Genomic DNA, 21,123 nt, shown 5'->3' with positions numbered 1-21,123 from the left:
AAACCCACAGTGTTATGGGTTCCTGTATTAACCCTTTGACAATCTTAACTTGTTCTTTCTGGAGAGTTAAAAAAAGATTTAAAAATTATTACAAAATTGAAGAAAGCCATTGTTAAAATTTGAATTAATTGTTTAAGTTATCAAGTGATGACTTAAAACAGAAGAAAAGATCAAAGAAATATAAATCTTGCAGGAGATGCGATACTTAGAAAAGAGATACAGACAGATTAATATACCAATAATAGGATTACCAGAAGGAAAAACTGAGGAACAGATGGAGGAAAATAAGTAGTTAAACAATTATTATAAGATTTTCCTGTTTGTGAATAAGAAATATATCACCCATGTAACAGCCAATCTGATAAAAATACTAAAAGTATTCTAACTAAAAACAAAATTAGAAAAGATGTAGTATAAAGTATAAGAAAAGATGAACAAAGATATATAGGATTCTCTCTCTCTCTCTCTCCCCCCCTTCCTCCCTCTCTCACTCTCTCTCTCTTTCCAGATGAATAATAATATGTGAGGTGATATATTTATGTTATACTGCAAAGGAATAGTCTTGTACTAAATATATAAAACTATCTTAGCATGACCTAGAACCTTAGAGGAAGTAGGTAGGAAAATGAAAGTATCCTAAAGTCTCATTCTATAAGCATGAGTATGGAAAAACTGGGGGCTGGGGGGGGGTAGTACATCTTGCTGAGAAGTATGATAGTTGAATAGTTTGTATATTATTAATAATATAAAATATGTATTTGATATGAAAACGTGGAAATAGGGTAAACACTAGTAAAAAGAAAAATGCAGAGCTCACACATTGTAAAGGGGAAAGAGAAATTATAATTTGAAACCTAGTCAAAAAAAGAAAGAAAAAATAAGATAAAAAAAGTCTGCTAGTGGATATACGAAATGTGAGGGACCTAATGGAACTAGTAGGAACAGGGGTTCAGTATGCATGTTACAGTCAAATCTAAAAATAAAAAGATTAAATAGAATAAAGAGGAGATTTTGTGATTCCTAGAGCTATAATCTATAATGAGATGACCTGGTTAACATAAATTCAGGTGTCGTTGAAAGGAACTTGTTAATTACAAAAGACACCTTTATCATTCTCATCATTAAGGAAATTCCAAGTGTTTTAGGAGCTCTGTGCCAGAAAGTGGGATGAAGACCAAATGTATATTTCTTATGATAAGTTACAATACTGGGTCTTCTGGGAATTACCTGTCTGCAGAAAGCTTGTCTTGGTTTCCTAAAAATGTGCAGTGATTTTCTTTGACCTTTGATCTGTCAGGTCTTCTGATTGTTTGGGAGGTACCTATTTGTAAGGAGAGGTGGGGTTCAGGGGGAGTTCAATTTGGAGTTAAAAAGGAAGGACCTGAGAAGAGTGAGGGTAAATGTGCTAAGGGGAAGAAAAGGTAGTGTGAACACAACTCCCTTCTGCCAAACTTTTTCATTCTCCATCAAGCTGCTTTGCTTTTCCCATAGTTTTCCAACATTGGCTTAAGTGAAGTTTAGAGGCAAGGAAATGAAGGGAAAAGACAAGGAGAAGATTGTAAGAAAATTTGGAGAAAGAACTCTCAAAGTGTAGAGAAAAGCTGATACTATTTCACTTTGTGTATTAAGAAACAAGCCCTGGCTGGTTTAGCTCAGTGGATTGAGCGTCGGCCTGCGAGCTAAGTGTCGCTGGTTCGATCTTCCAGTCAGGGTACATCAGAGAAGGAAAACTCTGACTCCAAAAAACCTCCGCTGCCTTGCGGCATACCTCTTCAGGGGAAAGGCTAAGGGAGTAAACCCCGACAGAAAATCCGGAGCCGGAGTCCCTAAGGCGGTTTGACGTTGTAGTCAACACCGGCAACTCCTGCAGCACACCTGAAGCCAAGCTGTATTGACTCCGTCTTTCCCTTGGACCCTTCAGCTGCGAAGAGAGGGGGGGTCTGCTGCATGGGCAACAGCAGACCCTCCATATTACCCTGCCCAGGCTCTGTAGCTTCAGCGTCATCACAAGATGTCGATTCAACACGGGAGGAGACAGATACCATGTCACTCCCGAGTCGGACTGCACAGCCATTCTCGGCGGTGCAGAGACTCTTAAGAAGCTACACCATCGTCTCTCGAGATGGACGGCTGCCGCCGCCGCCGCCGACGACCTATTTGTCCATACTAGATTTCTTGCTGCTTGGAATTCCTAGAAAATACCAAGAGAAGCAACTTTTTTTCTAATTGATTCAATGAGAGGGACTTTAGTAATTTTTCTTCCCTGAAATTCATGCTTTATAACTTACACAAAAGTACATGCAACTGCAAATAATTATTTGGCAATATACACTTATTTTCAAGCACATCATTTGTGAAAATTGAATTCTAAGCCCGGAAGTCTCAAAAATGTCTGAGAGAATATCACATATCAGCTCTCTGACCATAATGCAAGTAGATTAGAAATTGAAAATATAAATATTTGAAGATGATTATAATTATTTAAAATATCTTTCCAAATAAATAATCAGTCCAAGAAAGATCATAATGGAAATTAGAAAGTAATGAGAGATTATAAATAAACTGTATATTAAGCTATGTAGGATGAAAGCTGAAGAGGTACTGTGTTGGAGGTTGTTAAGAGGACCTTCTGACTCAATTTCCTAGGAGTAATCACAGGACTCAGCATACAGTTATACTCATGGCTATCACAGCACAGCAAAATGGTACCAAGCACAAGAAGTAAACTGAAAAAGTTGAGGGGGCAAAGTTTTGGGGAAACCAAGAGCAAGTTTCCAAGAGTTCTTTCTCAATGGAATAACACAGAACATGCTTAATTCAGTTAGCAAGGACTTTTGACAACACATATGAAATGTTGCCAATCAGGGAATCTTAGAGACCCAGTGATCACGATTTTTATTGGGTCTTGGTCACATGAGTACTCCTTGCTGAGCAAGACCCAAATTCAAGTCCTACATGATGTTTGTTTGAACAAAGAGTTTAGGCACAGTGAGTCACTCATCAATAATGGCAGGAACCCTTTTAAAACCCAGGATCCCAGCCAAGATCCAGTCTTGTAAGAAGGCAGTTCAGAAGACAGAATTGAGGCCTGCTATATCTCTTGTCTGCAGTTACCTAAAGGAAAAATACATTACCTTAATTGCTTTCATGAAAAGCATGGTAGAATTTCCCTTAAAAATACTCATGAAATGAAACAATGAAAAATAAATAAATATTAATAAAATAGCAAAACTATAATAAAATCAATTAAGCTAAAATTGTATTCCATGAAGAAAAGATAAAAATTAGCTGCAGAGACTAAAAAATGGAAATGTTACTACAGACATGATATTTAAATAGTAATAAAACTAAATAAATAATTTTATATGAGTAAATCGTGATCAGTTAAAGATTCTTGACATTCCTATCAATAGATCTATGTCTGTTATCCTTTATTCTAGAAGGGCTCTATGATAATTTGAGCAATAGAATGTGGAGAATGATAGTGTGCTCCTTTTCTGGACTCAGACTTTAGGAGACTGGCAGCTTCCATTTCCTGTTTCATGGAACATTCATGCTGGGAGCCAATCCATTTTGCTTTACTGAATCCAAGCAATTCTGTGAAAATACCTACATGGAGTCCAACAGCCCAGCTCAGGTCCCAGCAGAGAGAGCTTACCAGCCGTGTGAGTGAGCCATCTGGGAAGTGGGCCATTCAGCTTCAGTTAGCTTCCCAGCTAATGCCGTGTGGAATAGGAACAAGCCACACAACTAAACCCTACCCAAACTGTAGATTACTGAACACAATAAATTATTGTGTTATTTTAATCCACTGGATTTTAGGACCGTTTGTTACACAGCAGTTATGGAAGAGAACAGAACTTAATGAAATTGACAATCCCATAGAAAAATACTACCTTCTGAAATTTACCCAAGGTAAAGTAATAAACCAGAATAGTCCCAATGCTATTAGAGAAATCAAATCATAAGTTAAAATTTTGCCATAAAAATACAAATGAAATCCAGATATTTATACAGGTGCATCTATCAAATAGTGGACAGATTATTCCAATTTTATGCAAACACTCCCAGAGAACAGAAAAAGAGAAGATATTTTTCTACTTATTTTATTAGACTAATATAACTTTGATACTAAACCATAGTAATAAAATAACAAAAAAATCGACCAATGTAACTCATGATCATAGATATAATAATAGTTCTAAGAAAATATTTACAAACCAAATATAAGAGAACAAAATTTGCCACCCCCAAATCTGTCTCTTTGGCATGAGGACAAATTTAGGCTTATTATTTTTAAGAAACAAAAGTCTCAGGCTCAGAAAGTTTTTCGTTACTTCCCCCTCATCTTCCTAAAAGAATTTTGATGAAAAACCTGTTTTTGAAGTAGAGCTATCATCCGAGATATCTCTAAAGAATATGAACTCATGGTGATGGAGACTCCACAGGCCCTAGAGATCAGAGTCTACTCTGTGTCCTGTGGCCTCTGCATAGCCCAACAAACATTTATTTATCAGTAATGTGGCTTTCAGTCTCCATGTGAATTGTCTTCTTCCCCTTTAAAGTCTCAAACCACTACCCTCTTCCCCTTAGCTCAAGAGGCATATAGGCTTCAATTACCCAATTTGTCCTTGGGCTCCCCCATATTCTTGTGGAACCCCCATGCATCTGAAATTAAATTGCATTTCCATTCTTAGATCAGGCAGAAGGACCTACAAGAGTTGAGGAGAATTTCTTCTTCTCTGACACAATTTACAAAGTATATTAAAATGTTAGTAAACCATGACCAAGTTTTAGTTATCATAGAAATGGAAGAATGGTTTAGAAAAGAAAATCTAGAAAAATTACTCACCACATTTATATTAAAGTGGAAATGTAGACTTTGATCTTAAGCAAAACAAAAACAAAAACTCTGAAAGTATTCAGCATCTACTAAAAAAATAAGAACTCCAGAAAACCAAGTAGGATTTCTTTAACTTGAGATATAACATTAAAAAAAATTGAAATAATTTTATTATTTCAGTTTTAATATTTTAAAACTGTATTACATTTATGTAATTAGTGTATTTGGAATAAACCTTAGAATTTTCCAAATTATTACCATTTATTAATACCATTTATTTTCTCCCACTAATTTGAAGTTCTGGATTATCCTTTGTGAAGTCTTTTTAAGATTTGCATATTTTCCTGGCATTTTCTAAAATTTAAACTTATTGTTTAACAGTTTGTTTTAATATGTGTTAGTAGATATACTTACAAAATTATTTTTCTTTATTTTTAAAATAAATTTTCTTATAAGCTTTAGAATTAGATCGCTCAGTTTAACAAAACAAAACAATCTTTATTGTTATGGGGGTCACAATAAATTTATAGAGTAAATTGGGAAAAGTTGATATTTTTATGATGTTGAGCCTGCTTTTTCATTTTTTCAGTTCTTATATTCCTCAGAAGCAATGTAAACGTTTCTTTGTATAGATCATGCCCATTTGGGGGGCCAAATACTCTGATATTATTTAATTTAGATTTCCAGTTTTCTCTATTCAATCTTAGTGATAAAGTAAAAGGTCTATCTATTCTCTACAAACAAATACATACTCAATAAACAGAAGATTTGCACAAATCAGTACTCCTTTCTCATTAAAACTATAAAAATTCATCAAATTTAAATATCTTTCTATTTTTCTTTTTGCCTATCATTATAGATAAATGTCTTTTTCCATACACAGCGTGTTGCAGTCAACCAGAATTTTTATTTTTATTTTTATTCTCATATTCTAATTGGCCAGTGCTAACCCCTCTCAGTATTTGTGCTTTTAGCACTATCTCAAGCACTTTAAAAGCTCCAAAGATAAACATTGAATGATCTCTCTTATATGTAAAATCTGAAAGAAAAAATAGCCCCAAAAGCCCAAGCTCATAGAGACAGAATACATTGGTGTTGCAAGAGGCAGGGAGTGAAACTTGGGAAAAATGGGTGAATTTTGTTTAGTTTAAGTAAATTGAATAAAGATTTTAAAAATTTTTAAATTCTAGAAAAGCATTTTTGTTTCCTAGCAACAACATTTTCCAGGCCCATACTGAGTTTTTTCCTGCCCCAAAGAACAGGTTTGCTTCTAATGAAAAGTATATAAAAGATCAAAATCCAAGTGCTAGAGGAACAAGCAACTTATTCCACATGGATGTTTGGTAATATGACTTCTCCTGGTAGACCACTTAGTGACAGACAATAAAATATCTTTTTTGAAGTTTGTGTTTTGCTGATTTAAAAAAAAATGTCTATAATGGTATTTACAGTTTAACTCCAGCATTGCAGCATTGCTAAATCCTTTAAAACTCAATTCTAATATAATAATATATTTATATTCTTCATAACATTTTTGTTTGTAGCTTTAGCTCCTTATCCAAGTTGCAATTGTGCTACCTTCCATGATGCTGTCCATCAAGGCTGGGCATTATATTGACCACAATGAGACAATAAAATTAATTTCAATAATTACTATGAAAAAGAGATATATAATCATCTTTTATTCTACTGACATGATTGGATATCTTAAAAATTCAATACCCTAGTAAGGAGAACAAGTAGGTTTAATATGGGAATTCAATAAGGTTAAATATTATTAACCTTAGCAGAAATTATTAGCTTTGTCTTCATTGGCAATAACAAACCAGAAATAGAATTGGGGAAATAAATAATCCATTTCTAATAGAGACAAACTATATGATATAGGACTCACTTCAAAAAAACTCTAATTAAGAGAGAGGGGAAGATGGCGGAGGAGTGAGGAGAGGCTTCGGTTTCAGGTTCCCGAGGCCCGTCTGCAGTTTGGGCTAATTGCAGACAGAACACCTCAGGGAGCAGCTGGACACTGGCAGGAGTTGAGCCATGGCACTGCTGGATTAGAGAAAATCCATTTGGGAACAACCTGTTTAGTGAGGATAGTGGAGGAAAAGGGGACGAAACGGGATCCCTGATTGGGGCGGCTGCCCGAGCTGCGGCTGGAAGTACACGAAGGCTTTTTGGCGACCACAGGCTGCCCCAGAGAGGAGTCGGGAGGAGAGCAGATCTCTGCCCACTTGCAGAGCCGGGACTCGACCAGATGGCATTGACGCTGAAGGACAGGAGACAGCGTGCTGCCGGGCAAGTGAGAACATAATTCTCCTTTATATTTTTCTCTAGTGGATGGTGGAGAGGAGAGGAAAGTTTGGGGGTGGTAGGCCATTCTTGAGGAGCACAGGCGCAGAGGCGCACTCATCCACTCCCCAACCCTACCCTTGGGTCGCGGGGGCACGCATAGGGAAGTGCTCTCACTCACTGGCCCAGGTGCGCGGGTCGTGAGTCCAGGCGTCCCTCGGACACTCCCCAACGGACATAAGATCAGTGCCCCAACGGGCACAGGGAGGGCCCACTGAACACACAGAGGACCGTGCACAGACACCCCTGGCCAGCTCCCGTGGGCGCCGGGCCCCAGGCCGGAAAGCAGACCACTAGTGCAGGCTCTGTTCGTGCCCACCCAGACAGGTGAGGGAAGGCGGGCGGCTGCGGCGCCGGAACAGCGGTCGGCAGCGACTCACAGACGCTCACTTCCACTGAGCACAAGTGTCCCCGGCCCTGCCCTAAGAGGCGAGAGACCAACTCCCGGAGCTCGGCTCAGTGGGACTAAGGGCACCGGGCGGTGCGCGAGCGCGAAAGCACCTCAGCCCGGGGTCAGTGGGCGCCAATCCCGGGGAAAGCTCTCGGCCGCCCGGCCCGTGCAGGGGCTCGTGAGCAAGGACACCTCAGCTGGTTCCAGCGGGCAGCAAGGGAACGTGCCCTGCCAGCCACCGTGGGAGCACACCAGTGCTGCAAGAAACAAGAACCTCTGAACCGCCACACTAGACCAGCTGCGGACGCAGAAAAAGAAGGCGACACACCAAGGCTAAAATGGAGTAAAAACATCGCTATATATTTTTTTTCAATTTTTTTTCTCTCTTTCTTCTTTCTTTCTTTCTTTATTTCTTCTTTCTTTTCTTTCTTTCTTCTTTTCTTTCTTCTCTTTTCTTGGTTTTTTGGGGGGATTTTTTTTCCTCCCCTTCCAAAAAGAACAACAAACTATCTCTAACGTGTTGCATATAACCTCTCCTTCTCATGCTTTCTCTTTAATCGTTGTTTATTTGTTTGTGTGTCTAGTTTAGCCCCCCTATCACTCTAAATAATAGAATATAATTACTATATAAACCCAATACAATACAATCCCACTTTCTTACTATATTATGCATTATTCCATCCTTTTCTTCTATTTTTATTAACATACAATGTAAATATTACCTACTGGCTTGCACGGTCTCAACTATTATTAATCTATCACCCCCTCTATCAAAAATTATGTTTTTCCTCCCCCAAAACAACTCTTATCTATTCTTCTTATAGTATAAAAGCTCTAATATCTTTACATTTATATTAATATGGGCTCGTTGACAGACGATAGCGGGATAGACGGTGGGGGATATTTTTTGAGGGTGTCGGTCTCCTGCCTGGGCTGTGTGTTTATGTTTTTAACAGCATCTCCACAAAAGAACTCAAGACAAAGCAGATAGAGTGACTCCCAACCAATTAGCCAGAAGGAAGATCCTACCAAAGAACATCTGAAATATAACCAAACAGCATAAACAAATGACATAAAGGGTAACTCAAGAACATCAGGGCTCAGGATATCAAAGAGACTGCACCACTGAAACCCCCAGATCTCCCATAAAGAATCTCACACCACAAAGGAGGGAAGTCAAAGCAGACCACAGCCCCAAAAAACAAATAAATAAATAAATAAATAAAAACAAAAAGAATCCAACATGGTAGGACGCAAAAATAACCCCTCAATGAAGAGAAAAGAGGAATCCTCAGAAAGAGAGATAGATGAAATAGACATAGCCCAAATGTCAGACATGGAATTCAAAACAATGGTGGTAAAGAAGCTCAATATACTCGACATCCTTAAAATCAACTATGACAACCTCCAAGGAAGTTACCAGCAGCTCCAAGAAAATTACAGGGAACTTGCAGAGAACTACACCAGCATAAAAAAAGACATAGAAACTGTTAACAAGAAACAGGAAGAACTGAAGAATTCAATCTCTGAACTGAAAAACACAGTAGAATCAGTCAAAAGCAGACTAAACGAAGCAGAGGATCAGATTAGTGAGTTAGAAGATAATGTAGAGAAAAACTCCCAGACAATACAGCAAAATGAAAAAAAAATTGAAAAAATATTAACAAGATGTAAGGGAATTACAGGATAGCATGAGAAGAAACAATATCAGGATCATAGGAATTAGAGAGGGAGAAGAAAAGGAGCATGGAATTGAAAAACTGATAGGAGAAATAGAGATAGAAAATTTTCCGAACCTGATGAGAGAAAAAGTTATACAAGTTCAGGAAGAACAGAGAGTTCCAATGAAGAGGAACACCCAAAAACCCACTCCAAAGCACATCATAATTAAAATGGCAACATTTCAAGACAAAGAGAGAATCCTAAAAGCAGCAAGAGAAAAACAGCAAATAACATATAAGGGAGCTCCGATAAGGCTATCAACTAATTTCTCAACAGAAACATTACAAGCCAGAAGGGAATGGTCAAAATATTTCAAGCAATGAAAAACAAAGGCCTACAACCAAGAATACTCTACCCAGCAAGGCTCTCATTCAAAATGGAAGGTGAAATAAGGAGTTTCTCAGACAAAGGAAGACTGAAAGAATACATCTCCACCAAACCAGCATTGCAAGAGATGCTAAAGTAAGTGTTCTAAGAAAAAAGAAGAAAAGAACAAGAGAGGAGAGGAACAGAGGTACAAAGGGCAATGAATAAATAAACGTCAATAATAACCTTAAATGTAAATGGCTTAAATGCTCCAATTAACAGACATAGGGTAACGGAATGGATAAGAAAACAGGACCCACATATTTGCTGTCTACAAGAAACAGACCTGAAAACAAAAGATTTACACAGACTGAAAGTAAAGGGATATAAAAAAATATTCCAAGCAAACGGACTGGAAAAAAAAGCCGAGGTAGCAGTCCTCATATGAGACAAAACGGATTTCAAAGCAAGGGCAATAAAAAGAGACAAAGAAGGACATTTCATAATACTTAAAGGAACAATCCATCAAGAAGATATGACTTTGATAAACATATATGCACCCAACATAGGAGCACCCAAATACATAAAGCAAATACTAGAAGACCACAAAAAAGATATCAACAACAACACACTCATAGTAGGGAACTTCAACGCTCCATTATCAACAATAGACAGATCATCAAAGCAAAGAAACACCAAGGATATACAGGCATTGAACAACACACTAAACCACATAGATCTAACTGATATATATAGAACTTTCCACCCCAAAGAAGCAAAATATACATTCCTTTCAAATGCACATGGGACATTTTCAAAGATAGACCACATTATAGGTCACAAAACAAGCCTCAACAAATTCAAGAAAATTGAAATCATATCAAGCATCTTTTCAGATCACAATGCCTTGAAACTAGAAGTCAACCTCCGAGAAAAAAATCAAAGACACCCAAACTCATGGAGATTGAATAACATGCTATTAAATAATGAATGGGTTAACAATGACATCAAAGAAGAAATCAAGAAATTTCTAGAAACTACTGATAATGAGCACACAACAGCCCAAAACCTGTGGGACACAGCAAAAGCAGTCCTGAGAGGGAAGTTCATAGCAATACAGGCATATCTGAAAAGGATAGAAGAATCTCAAATAAAAAACCTAACCATAAAGCTACAAGAACTAGAACATCAACAATAAACAAAGCCTAGGGCAAGAAGAAGGAACGAAATCATCAAGATCAGAGCAGAACTAAATGACATAGAGACTAAACAAACAATCCAAAAGATCAACAAAACTAGGAGCTGGTTCTTCGAAAAAATAAGCAAAAGCGACAAGTCTCTAGCCAGTCTAATCAAGAAAAAAAGAGAGAAGACCCAAATAAACAAAATCAGAAATGAAAGAGGAGAAATCACGACTGATACCTCAGAAATACAAATGATAGTTAGAAATTACTACAGACAACTGTATGACAGGAAATTTGACAATCTAGAACAAATGGACAAATTTCTAGAAACATACAACCTTCCAAAACTGAATCAAGAAGAAGTGGAAAGTCTCAACAGACCAATAACAAAGAAGGAAATTGAAACAGTAATCCAAAATCTCCCTGCACACAAAAGCCCTGGACCGGATGGCTTCACAGGTGAATTCTACAAAACATTCAGGGAAGAACTAACTCCTATCCTCCTCAAACTGTTCCGAAAAATCCAAGAAGAGGGGAAAATCCCAAACTCTTTCTATGAAGCCAGTATTATCCTAATCCCCAAACCAGGTCAAGACACAACAAAGAAAGAAAACTACAGGCCAATATCGCTGATGAACATAGATGCTAAAATCCTCAATAAAATATTGGCAAACAGGATCCAGCAATACATAAAAAAGATCATACATCATGATCAAGTAGGCTTCATTCCAGGGATGCAAGGATGATTTAATATTCGCAAATCAATAAATATAATACATCACGTAAACAAAATGAAAGACAAAAATCACATGATCATATCAATAGATGCAGAAAAAGCATTTGATAAAGTACAACACCCATCTATGATGAAAACACTCAGCAAAATGGGAATAGAGGGAGCATACCTTAACATAATTAAGGCCATATATGAGAAGCCTGAGGCCAACATCATACTCAATGGACAAAAACTGAAAGCATTCCCCCTGAACTCAAGAACTAGACAAGGTTGTCCACTCTCTCCACTCCTTTTCAACATAGTGTTGGAAGTCCTAGCCACAGCAATCAGACAAGAAAAAGAAATAAAAGGCATCCAAATTGGGAAAGAGGAAGTAAAACTTTCATTATATGCAGATGACATGATAGTATACCTAGAAAATCCTATAAACTCCACTAAAAGACTACTCGATATAATAAGTGAATTTGGCAAAATCGCAGGGTACAAAATAAATATACAGAAATCTAAGGCATTTCTGTACACCAACAATAAAATAGCAGAGACAGAGACAAAAAAGAAAATACCATTTACTATAGCAACAAGAAAAATAAAGTACCTAGGAGTAAACTTAACCAAAGAGATAAAAGACCTGTACACTGAAAATTATACAACATTGAAGAAAGAAATTAAGGAAGATACAAATAAATGGAAGCAAATACCATGTTCTTGGATGGGAAGAATCAACATCATCAAAATGGGCATACTACCCAAAGTAATTTACAGATTCAATGCAATCCTTATTAAAATACCAATGACATATTTCACAGACCTAGAACAAATACTCCATAAATTCATATGGAACCAAAAAAGACCCCGAATAGCAAAAGCAATCTTGAGACAGAAGAACACAGCAGGAGGAATCACAACACCAGATATCAAACAATACTACCAAGCCACCGTAATCAAAACAGTCTGATACTGGCATAAGAACAGACATATAGATCAGTGGAACAGAATAGAGAGTCCAGAAATAAACCCAGGCCTCTATGGTCAACTAATATCTGATAAAGGAGGAAGGAACATAAAATGGAGTGAGAAGAGCCTCTTTAACAAATGGTGCTGGGAGAACTGGATAGGGACCTGCAAAAAAAATGAAACTAGACCACCAACTTACACCACACACGAGAATAAACTCAAGATGGATCAAAGACTTAAATGTAAGCCGTGACACCATAAAAGTCCTAGAGGAAAACATAGGCAAGAAAATATCAGATATCTCACATAACAATTTCTTCATGGATACATCTCCTAAAGCAAGAGAAATAAAGGAAAAAATAAATAAATGGCATTACACCAAACTAAGGAGTTTCCGCTCAGCAAAAGAAAACATTAACAAGATGAAAAGGAAACCAACCATATGAGAAAACATATTTGCCAATGACATCACAGACAGGGGACTGATTTCCAAAATATATAAAGAGCTGATACGATTCAACATCAGGGGAGAGGGAGAGAAGGGGGATAAGTAAGGGAAGGGTTTAGTCAAAGAACCTGCATAAAAGACTCATGGACATGGACAACGGGGAGGGATATGATTGCGGGAGAGGGGGTGGGATGGGTGGGGGAGAGAAATTAGGGGAAAAGGGGACAACTGTAATTGAAAAAACAAAATAAAAAAATAAAAAAAAAAGTCTGAAAAAAAAAAAAAAAAGAAAAAAGAAAACAAACAACCCAATTAAAAAATGGGCAAAGGACCTGAACAAACACTTCTCCGAAGAGGACATACAGAAGGTCCATAGACACATGAAAAAATGCTCAACATCGTTAGCCATCAGGGAGATGCAAATAAAAACCACAATGAGATACACCAGTCAGAATGGCCATCATCAACAAATCAACAAACAACAAGTGCTGGCGAGGATGTGGAGAAAAGGGAACCCTACTGCACTCTTGGTGGGAATGCAGACTGGTGCAGCCACTATGGAGAACAGTATGGAATTACCTCAAAAGATTAAAAATGGAACTGCCTTTTGAACCAGCAACTCCACTACTAGGATTATACCCGAAGAATCTTGAAACACCAATTCAAAAGAACTTATGCACCCCTATGTTCATTGCAGCACTGTTTACAATAGCTAAATGCTGGAAACAACCTAAGTGCCCATCTGTAGATGAGTGGATCAAAAAACTGTGGTACATTTACACAATGGAATACTATGTAGCAGAAAGAAAGAAGGAACTCCTGCCATTTGCAACAACATGGATGGAACTAGAGAGAATTATGCTTAGTGAAATAAGCCAGGCAAAGAAAGAAAAATACCATATGATATCACCTAAAACAGGAAAGTAAAGAACAACACAAACAAAGGAACTAAATAGAACAAAGAGCAGAATAGCAGTCAATAGGGGGGAGGGGAGAGGGAGAGAAGGGAGATAAGTAAGGGAAGGGATTAGTCAAAGAACCCGTATAAAAGACTCATGGACATGGACAACGGGGAGGGATATGATTGCGGGAGACGGGATGGGTTGGGTGGGGGAGAGAAATTGGGGGAAAAGGGGACAACTGTAATTGAAAAAAAAAACTCTAAAATTATATTACAGAACATAAAAGATCTAAATAAAATGGAAAGACATATAATGTAATTATAACAGCAACTTAATTTTTTTTTTTAACCTTTGAATTATATATGATATTAAACTTCCTATGGAAAAGAAATATATCTGAGTAGGGCTAAAGATACATAAAAACAAATAAGTATGGGATTCCCTTGCTACATATTAAGTCATACGATAAGCATACTACATCACTCATTTTGTTGCCGTGATCATACATAACAAACAGTTTAAACCTCTGTTTACCTCAGCAAGTATTTCTTCATTTGTGTCTGCAGGTTGGCTGGGAGGGATTTTCCTAGTGCTTGTATTGACTGGGCTTGAATTCCGGTTTCTGGATGGTTTCAGATCTGTCTTGACATGCTGGGTGGATCATGTGGGGCATGTTTTTCTTATGGTGATTAACAGGAGGGCAAAGTCTTTGCTTGAAAGTAGCACACTGTCACTTCCACCCTCCTGTCGGTCAGAATGAGTCACATGGCCAGGCCCATCAATGGGATATGGGAAATATGCTCTATCCATTCCTGTGCATTGCAAGATCACATGGCAAGAGAAAGTGGAAACCTGAATACTAACAGCCTCCAGTTGCAATTATAAAAACAGGATAGTATTAGCTTAATCTTCCAGTAATCATGAAAATTTAATATATTACAAAGCAATCAATTTGGTAGAAAGAAAATGGTTCAATTTATAAATGATACTGGCCCAAATGGCTGAACACCTGAAAAGAAATACATATGAACCCCCATTTCACTCTATATTCAAAGAAATTGCAGCAACAGTATAATCATACAAAACATTAAGAATAAAGGTTATAATATTTCAAGAAATTTAGGGGGTTTGAGATAGAATTTTTAAATAGAAAGGTAATGCTGAAGTTTTAAAGAAAAGGTAGCCATATTTAACTATGTAAAATTTAAATATTTCTGTGTGCAGCAAAACAAATCCAGTAGATAAATTTTGTTTTGAGAAAATATTTTCAAAGTATATGACAGTATACATAATCTATGATGACCACCTATAGCATAGAAAAAGTCATTAAAATTGGTAATAGAGAAATAAAGCACCCAGTAGGAAAAAAAGCAAAAGTCATAAACAGCCATTTCAGAGAAGAGCAAATTCAAATCACGAAAATATATATGAAAATAAATTTAACCCCCTCTATACCCTGTTTTCAGGAAAATCAAAGCAAAGTAATATTGAGAGCTTATTTTATTTACACCCATCATATTGACAAAAATTACAAAAAGAATGATGACTCCTATTGCTGGTGAGGAGCATAGATAGAACATTTTCAGATATTAACTGTGGAAATATGCATTATTGCTGGCTCTTGCGGAAATCAACTGTGCTAGTTATTAAAATTAAAAGCAGATATTTTAATCAAAAATACTATATAATTGGGACTTTATCCTACAGAAATAAAAGCATGAAAGCATAAAGATATATGTAAGTTAATACTTTTTGTGGGAGGCATTATTTATAGAGATAAAGCTTGGAAATCAGATAAAAGTCTGTAAGTAGAAACTTGCACAAATCATGGTATATTTTTACAATGTTCATGGTACAATTTTTACAGCATTATTTTTATACTGGAGGGGAAGCAACCAAACAAACATGGTGGGAATTAAAGGGGATTGTGGCTGGGAGACAATGACTTCATAGTATTTAGGAGATGTAACAGGCCTCGGTTAGTTGTTTATTGTAACATATGAAAATAATCACCAATAGTGACAGAGAAATCTATTCTAAAATCACACACCTGACTTGGAGAGAACTCTTGGAGCTCTCTGTGGTTCTAACCGGGCTAGCTGCAGGCTTGGTCTCTGTTTCTACTTGGGGAATGTGTGTTTATGTTGGAGATTGAGAGCTGGTGCAGGTATTAGGAAGCTGGAGAGTGTGCAGTAATTACTCAACAGTTCAACCAATTCCTCTGTCTGGGATTTGCACTCTTTTTTTCCATTATCATTGGATTTCACATTCTTATTCTCCCTAAAAGTAGCCACAGGAAAATCAGGATTTTAAAGATGAGTTCAACTATTTCATTTTACCGAGGAAGCAACTGGAGTCCACATGTTAAGTAATTTATTTGTGTTCACCTTCATAGTGGCAAGTTTGATAATGTTCTTATCTCTATATATCTTGATTCTATGTTTACATTTCTCTAACTAATTTGTCAGCATTTTAACTTTTCCTTTCTTGGAATAATTTATTTCTCAGTATTAATTACTTTCTCTTTTGAAGTCACTACAATGGTTATAATTTATTGAGTAGCACTTATGTGCCAGGTTCTTTGCATAGATTGTCCTGAATCCTTGCAACAGCACTATATTTGGGTAATTCTATAACTATTTTTTTCATTGGTAAAACAGCCATGAAAAAATAATTTTCCCAAGATCTCACAGCTAGGACATGATGCAGAGGGGATCTGAACTGATTACAGAGCCTGAGTTCTCTCTTTTTTACTGCATTTTATTCACTCCACCCCTGCCAATGTGGTGGTTTTCTCTTTGGGGTGATAACTGCCCTATCTTTTTTCTAAAGCAATGGTTCTCAGTCTATGTGACTATGAGGAATACTTTCTAACATCAAACATTTTCTCAGACTAATGTCTGATAGTAAGTACATGAGTATATTCTTATTTGCAATTACTAAGAAAATACATAATAAAAACAGACTTCTATGAACTCAATCAAACATATTTTTAAATTAACTTATATTTGATTAATCATATAATAAATACCTACAGACATTTTCAGAGTAGTGATATATGTAAGCATATTATGTTATCATTTGAAAATACCTAGAATGCATATGGATCTGAGCAAACATTCCTAAAGATAGTTCAGGGACTCCCTGGAGATTCTCAATTTTGAGGAGGGGAGTCATTGCTTTGTATGATGTCAGCATCTGTTTTTTCCATTATCCTAAGTTATCAGCCTCCAGTTTGCACAGGCTGGCTCTTATCTTATTCATTCCGATTTTTGATTTACTAATTAGCTCAGTTCCCAACTTCCTTTTGCTTTCATTGCACATCAATGGTCTGATAAGATCATAAGTGGTCTGCTCAAGATGATAAAACAAGGTGGTATTGAACCCAGCATCTTGCTCATAAGTATTGCTTAGTTCTAGAAGAACCAGTGAGCACAGACCCTTCTTTCTTCTCCACCTTTCAGCTTTGGGGCAACACAAACTTTTTCCACCTACCCAATCTCTTGGCAATTTATTTCAGAAAGGTATCATTTTTCTGTATCACTCACCCCAGGCTTATTTACCTGGCCTATGCTGTCTCTCTATCCTGCCCAGCTCAATTCTAACATAATTGGGTCTTTTGATTGTACAATATAACCTACAATCTATATCAGTGTCTATTCTTGCTATAATCTGGGCTTTAGACAGAGGCAGAAAGTGGTGAAGAGTTCTGCCCTAGTGTTTTTTAAACTTTGGTATGGACCTGTAATTCTCATTCAAGTGATAACTTCTAGGCCTTTGTTCAGTTGACTTTCTTTAATTTTTATACTTCCTCTGAGTCAAAGACCATTCCATTATAGATGCATTCATATAAGAAGGCTTCATGTTAGAACTCCTGAACCCAGTTCCCACCACACTCACCACCTATGCTGTCACAAGACTGCGGGGTCCAACTCACAATGCTAGAATTCTGCTCTGTCCCATTATGATTAGGTTCCAGAAGCCAACCTACTGTGCCTCTTCTCTAACTACTTCACACACACACACACACACTTTCTTAGCCTTACTTTTTCTTTGCACATTTCCTCCAGATGCTAGGTTATAGATTTCTAACATACATTCACTTATCAGAAAAGTTGTGCTGTTTCGTCTTATATCTTCATTTTACTTTCTCAAACTATAAACAGCATTGGCCATAATCACGGAAAACCATGCTTAGTATCTAAACATGAGGGGCAACTCTGTAAAGCACAGCAATGGGTAAGGGTAGAATTTTTCCCACCCATAATCTATGTAGGTCAGAGTGAGTCAAAAAAGAAAGAAGGACAAGTATGTACAAGAAATAAAAGTCCAGGTTGTCAAATTCAGGAAGGTCAGATAAAATGAATGAAAATGAGATATAAAGTCAGAGACAAAAAGGAAGCCAAGATAATAGACTAATGTGGCCAATAACTAAATGAGCTGATGCAGGAGTAGAGCTCTTTCAGAGCCTAAGTAGTGCAATGGTATAGCAGTACAAGTGATCATGGATGGTTCTATATATAGAGAGTTAAAAAGTTTACTAGAAAATGCCAAGCTTGCCTGCCTAGATCATTGGCTCTGCCAACTAATACCAATTTACCATTTTGGTGGGTATGTTCAATGCCAAGCACCATATCCTGCCTTGATGTGAATATATTGCTTTGCTTTGCTTTGCCAGTGAATGCTGTGGTATACTTTCAACTATTTTGACCACAACCCATAGTAAGCAATATATTTTCTACCTTTTACAATATACACCCTCTGTGTGTATATCTATATTTCTATAAATAAAAACAAATTTCCCCCCAAATGCCATTTCTATAATCATTTGATATATGTCATTTTTTTCTTACAAATTTTGCTTTTGCTTTAATAAATGATTTTACTATTCGCTAGTGGGAAACAATCTGTAGTCTAAAAAACACTGGGGTAGATTTGATCTATGAAAGAAATAATTTATAAGCTAGACTTCATTAAAATTAAAAACTTCTGTTCTACAAAAGACATCAAGAGAATTGGAGGATAGCTACAGACTGGGAGAAAATATTTGCAAAAGATGCATTTGATAAAGGACTGTTATCCAAAACATACAAAAAACTCATACAATTCAACAATAAGAAAACAACCCAATTAAAAAAAATGGGCCAAAGACCTTAGCAGATACTTCACCAAATATATGCAGATGGAAAATAAGCACATGAAAACACACTCTACATCATATGTCATCAGAAAAGTGCAAATTAAAATGGGATACCACTATATGAGGTCTGTCCAGAAGGTGCCCAGCCATGTAAAATGAAAAATAGAGACATTTATTGAAGAAGATACACAATACAAGAAACATTGTATATAGAACAATGACAACTCAGTCCCCTTCAAAGTAGGCACCTTGGGACCTCACACAGTTCTCCCAATCACCATCAGCTGCCCCATCGTATTTTCCTGAATCTCGTTGATGGTTTGAAACCTCTTCTCTTTCAAAGGTGATTTTAGTTTTGGGAAAAGCCAGAAGTTTCCAGGCACCAAATCTGGGATGCAGGGTGGCTGAGTCACCTGGGTGATTTGATGTTTCACCAAAAAACTCTGCCCATCATTTGATGCATGAGCAGGCATGTTGTTGGGATGAAGCTGCCAATCACCAGTTGCCCATAGCTGCAGCCTTCTGAATCATCCAAATAGTTTCCACAGAGGAATGTTCAAGCTTCACACAAAATTTGCTGTAGATTTGTGGCTCTACTCAATTATTTTGAATGCGATGGCCACACAGGACACATGTTCACTCAACAGTGTGTATTAGAATGCCAAAAATCTGGAAACATTGAAGGCTGTGGATATATGAGAAATTCCTGTGCCTTTCTCTCTGTTTTATTGTAAAGCTAAAACTGTCCTAAAAAATTGTCTTTAAAAAACATATATTGCCTCAGTTCTGATATTAGTAGTTTAAAAAATATAATGCTCAGGCTCCCCATGGACATGAAAACAAAAACACCTGAGTTATCCTAATATACAGTGTCAAAACCCTTCATATATAGGGTTAAAAGCATAGTAAAAATGTGTTTATTTTGAAATGCCACTAAATAAAATTTTTAAAAAATTGATGTATAGCTTTAAGAACTAAAGGAAATACGTTTGTGTAGATGAAAACTGCTTTTTCTTTCTTACAATTGTCTTACAAACAACACTTCCAGAGCATCTTTCTTTTATATGATAATTTCTTTTATTGCTCAGATCTGAAACCTGTATTTTCATTAGTGATTTACACGTTCAAATTTAAGATGAATACTTTATTTATTCAGTTTGCAATGACTTTAAATATTCTGAATAATATATCATCACTTCTAAGCTGCTATTGCAACTATTTAGCATTATAATTTTAACTTGTAAATTATCAACTTCAGAATAACTTACTGTTGCCATGTTAGGTGTTTTAGGGAACTTAGGCAAGCCTGCCACAATTACTCTAGGGTGTCTTCCCTCCTTGAAATCCCATTAACAATCCCTTTTGTAAGTGAAGGAATGACAGGAGCATTAATGAGGAACAATCTAACATATGGTTGAATATTTGCTTAAGGAGTGTTAACTGATGGAGTTATCAATTTAAGCAAAGTTTTCTATTTCACTAGAAGAATTTGTAGTTAATCCTACTCAGTGCAACTTAGTCCTAGTTAATTTATTGATTGAAGATATAAGTGATATGCTAATCAAAGTATTAGTTGAGACAGAAATGGCAGTAACTTCTAATGGTTTGACTAACATAATATTTCATTTTCTTAACAATGGACTTAAAGCTTAACAGTGATAAATATGAAGTCCTACTTTCAGGTTTAGACAGTTAGAAGTCTAAATAAAAGAATTTTACTTTCACTGATAATTATGATGTAACAGGTAGTAGCAAGCTATAATTCCACTTAAACTAACTAAGAAAAAAAAAAACAGAGTACATATAAATTGTATATTTTCACAAACATAGGAGAGCTTTAGAAGAAAAACACATGAACTAAAATTCTATAGATGGAGAAGTTTTCCTTGGTGAATTTTGTTCATGAGATATTTTCTTCCATGGGGGGATTTGTCATGCCTAAATAGGCTGGGGAGAAAGATTCAACTAAAGGAAGGGAAACTGGCAGAATTTTTGATGGCCACATGAGCTAGTGTGGAAGGTTGAAATCTAAAGGGATCCCAAATGTCTGGCACATTTTCTCCACAGGTTATTGGAGTGATAGAACAGTATGTGGACCTCCAGGGCCTGAACTAAAGAGAGAGAAAGTAAAAGTCCCTGCAGTTT

The sequence above is a fragment of the Furipterus horrens genome, unplaced genomic scaffold (assembly GCF_987537825.1).
Source record: "Furipterus horrens unplaced genomic scaffold, mFurHor1.1.pri manual_scaffold_3, whole genome shotgun sequence".
Lineage (NCBI taxonomy): Eukaryota > Metazoa > Chordata > Mammalia > Chiroptera > Furipteridae > Furipterus > Furipterus horrens.
Note: the sequence above shows the minus strand (reverse complement) of the source record.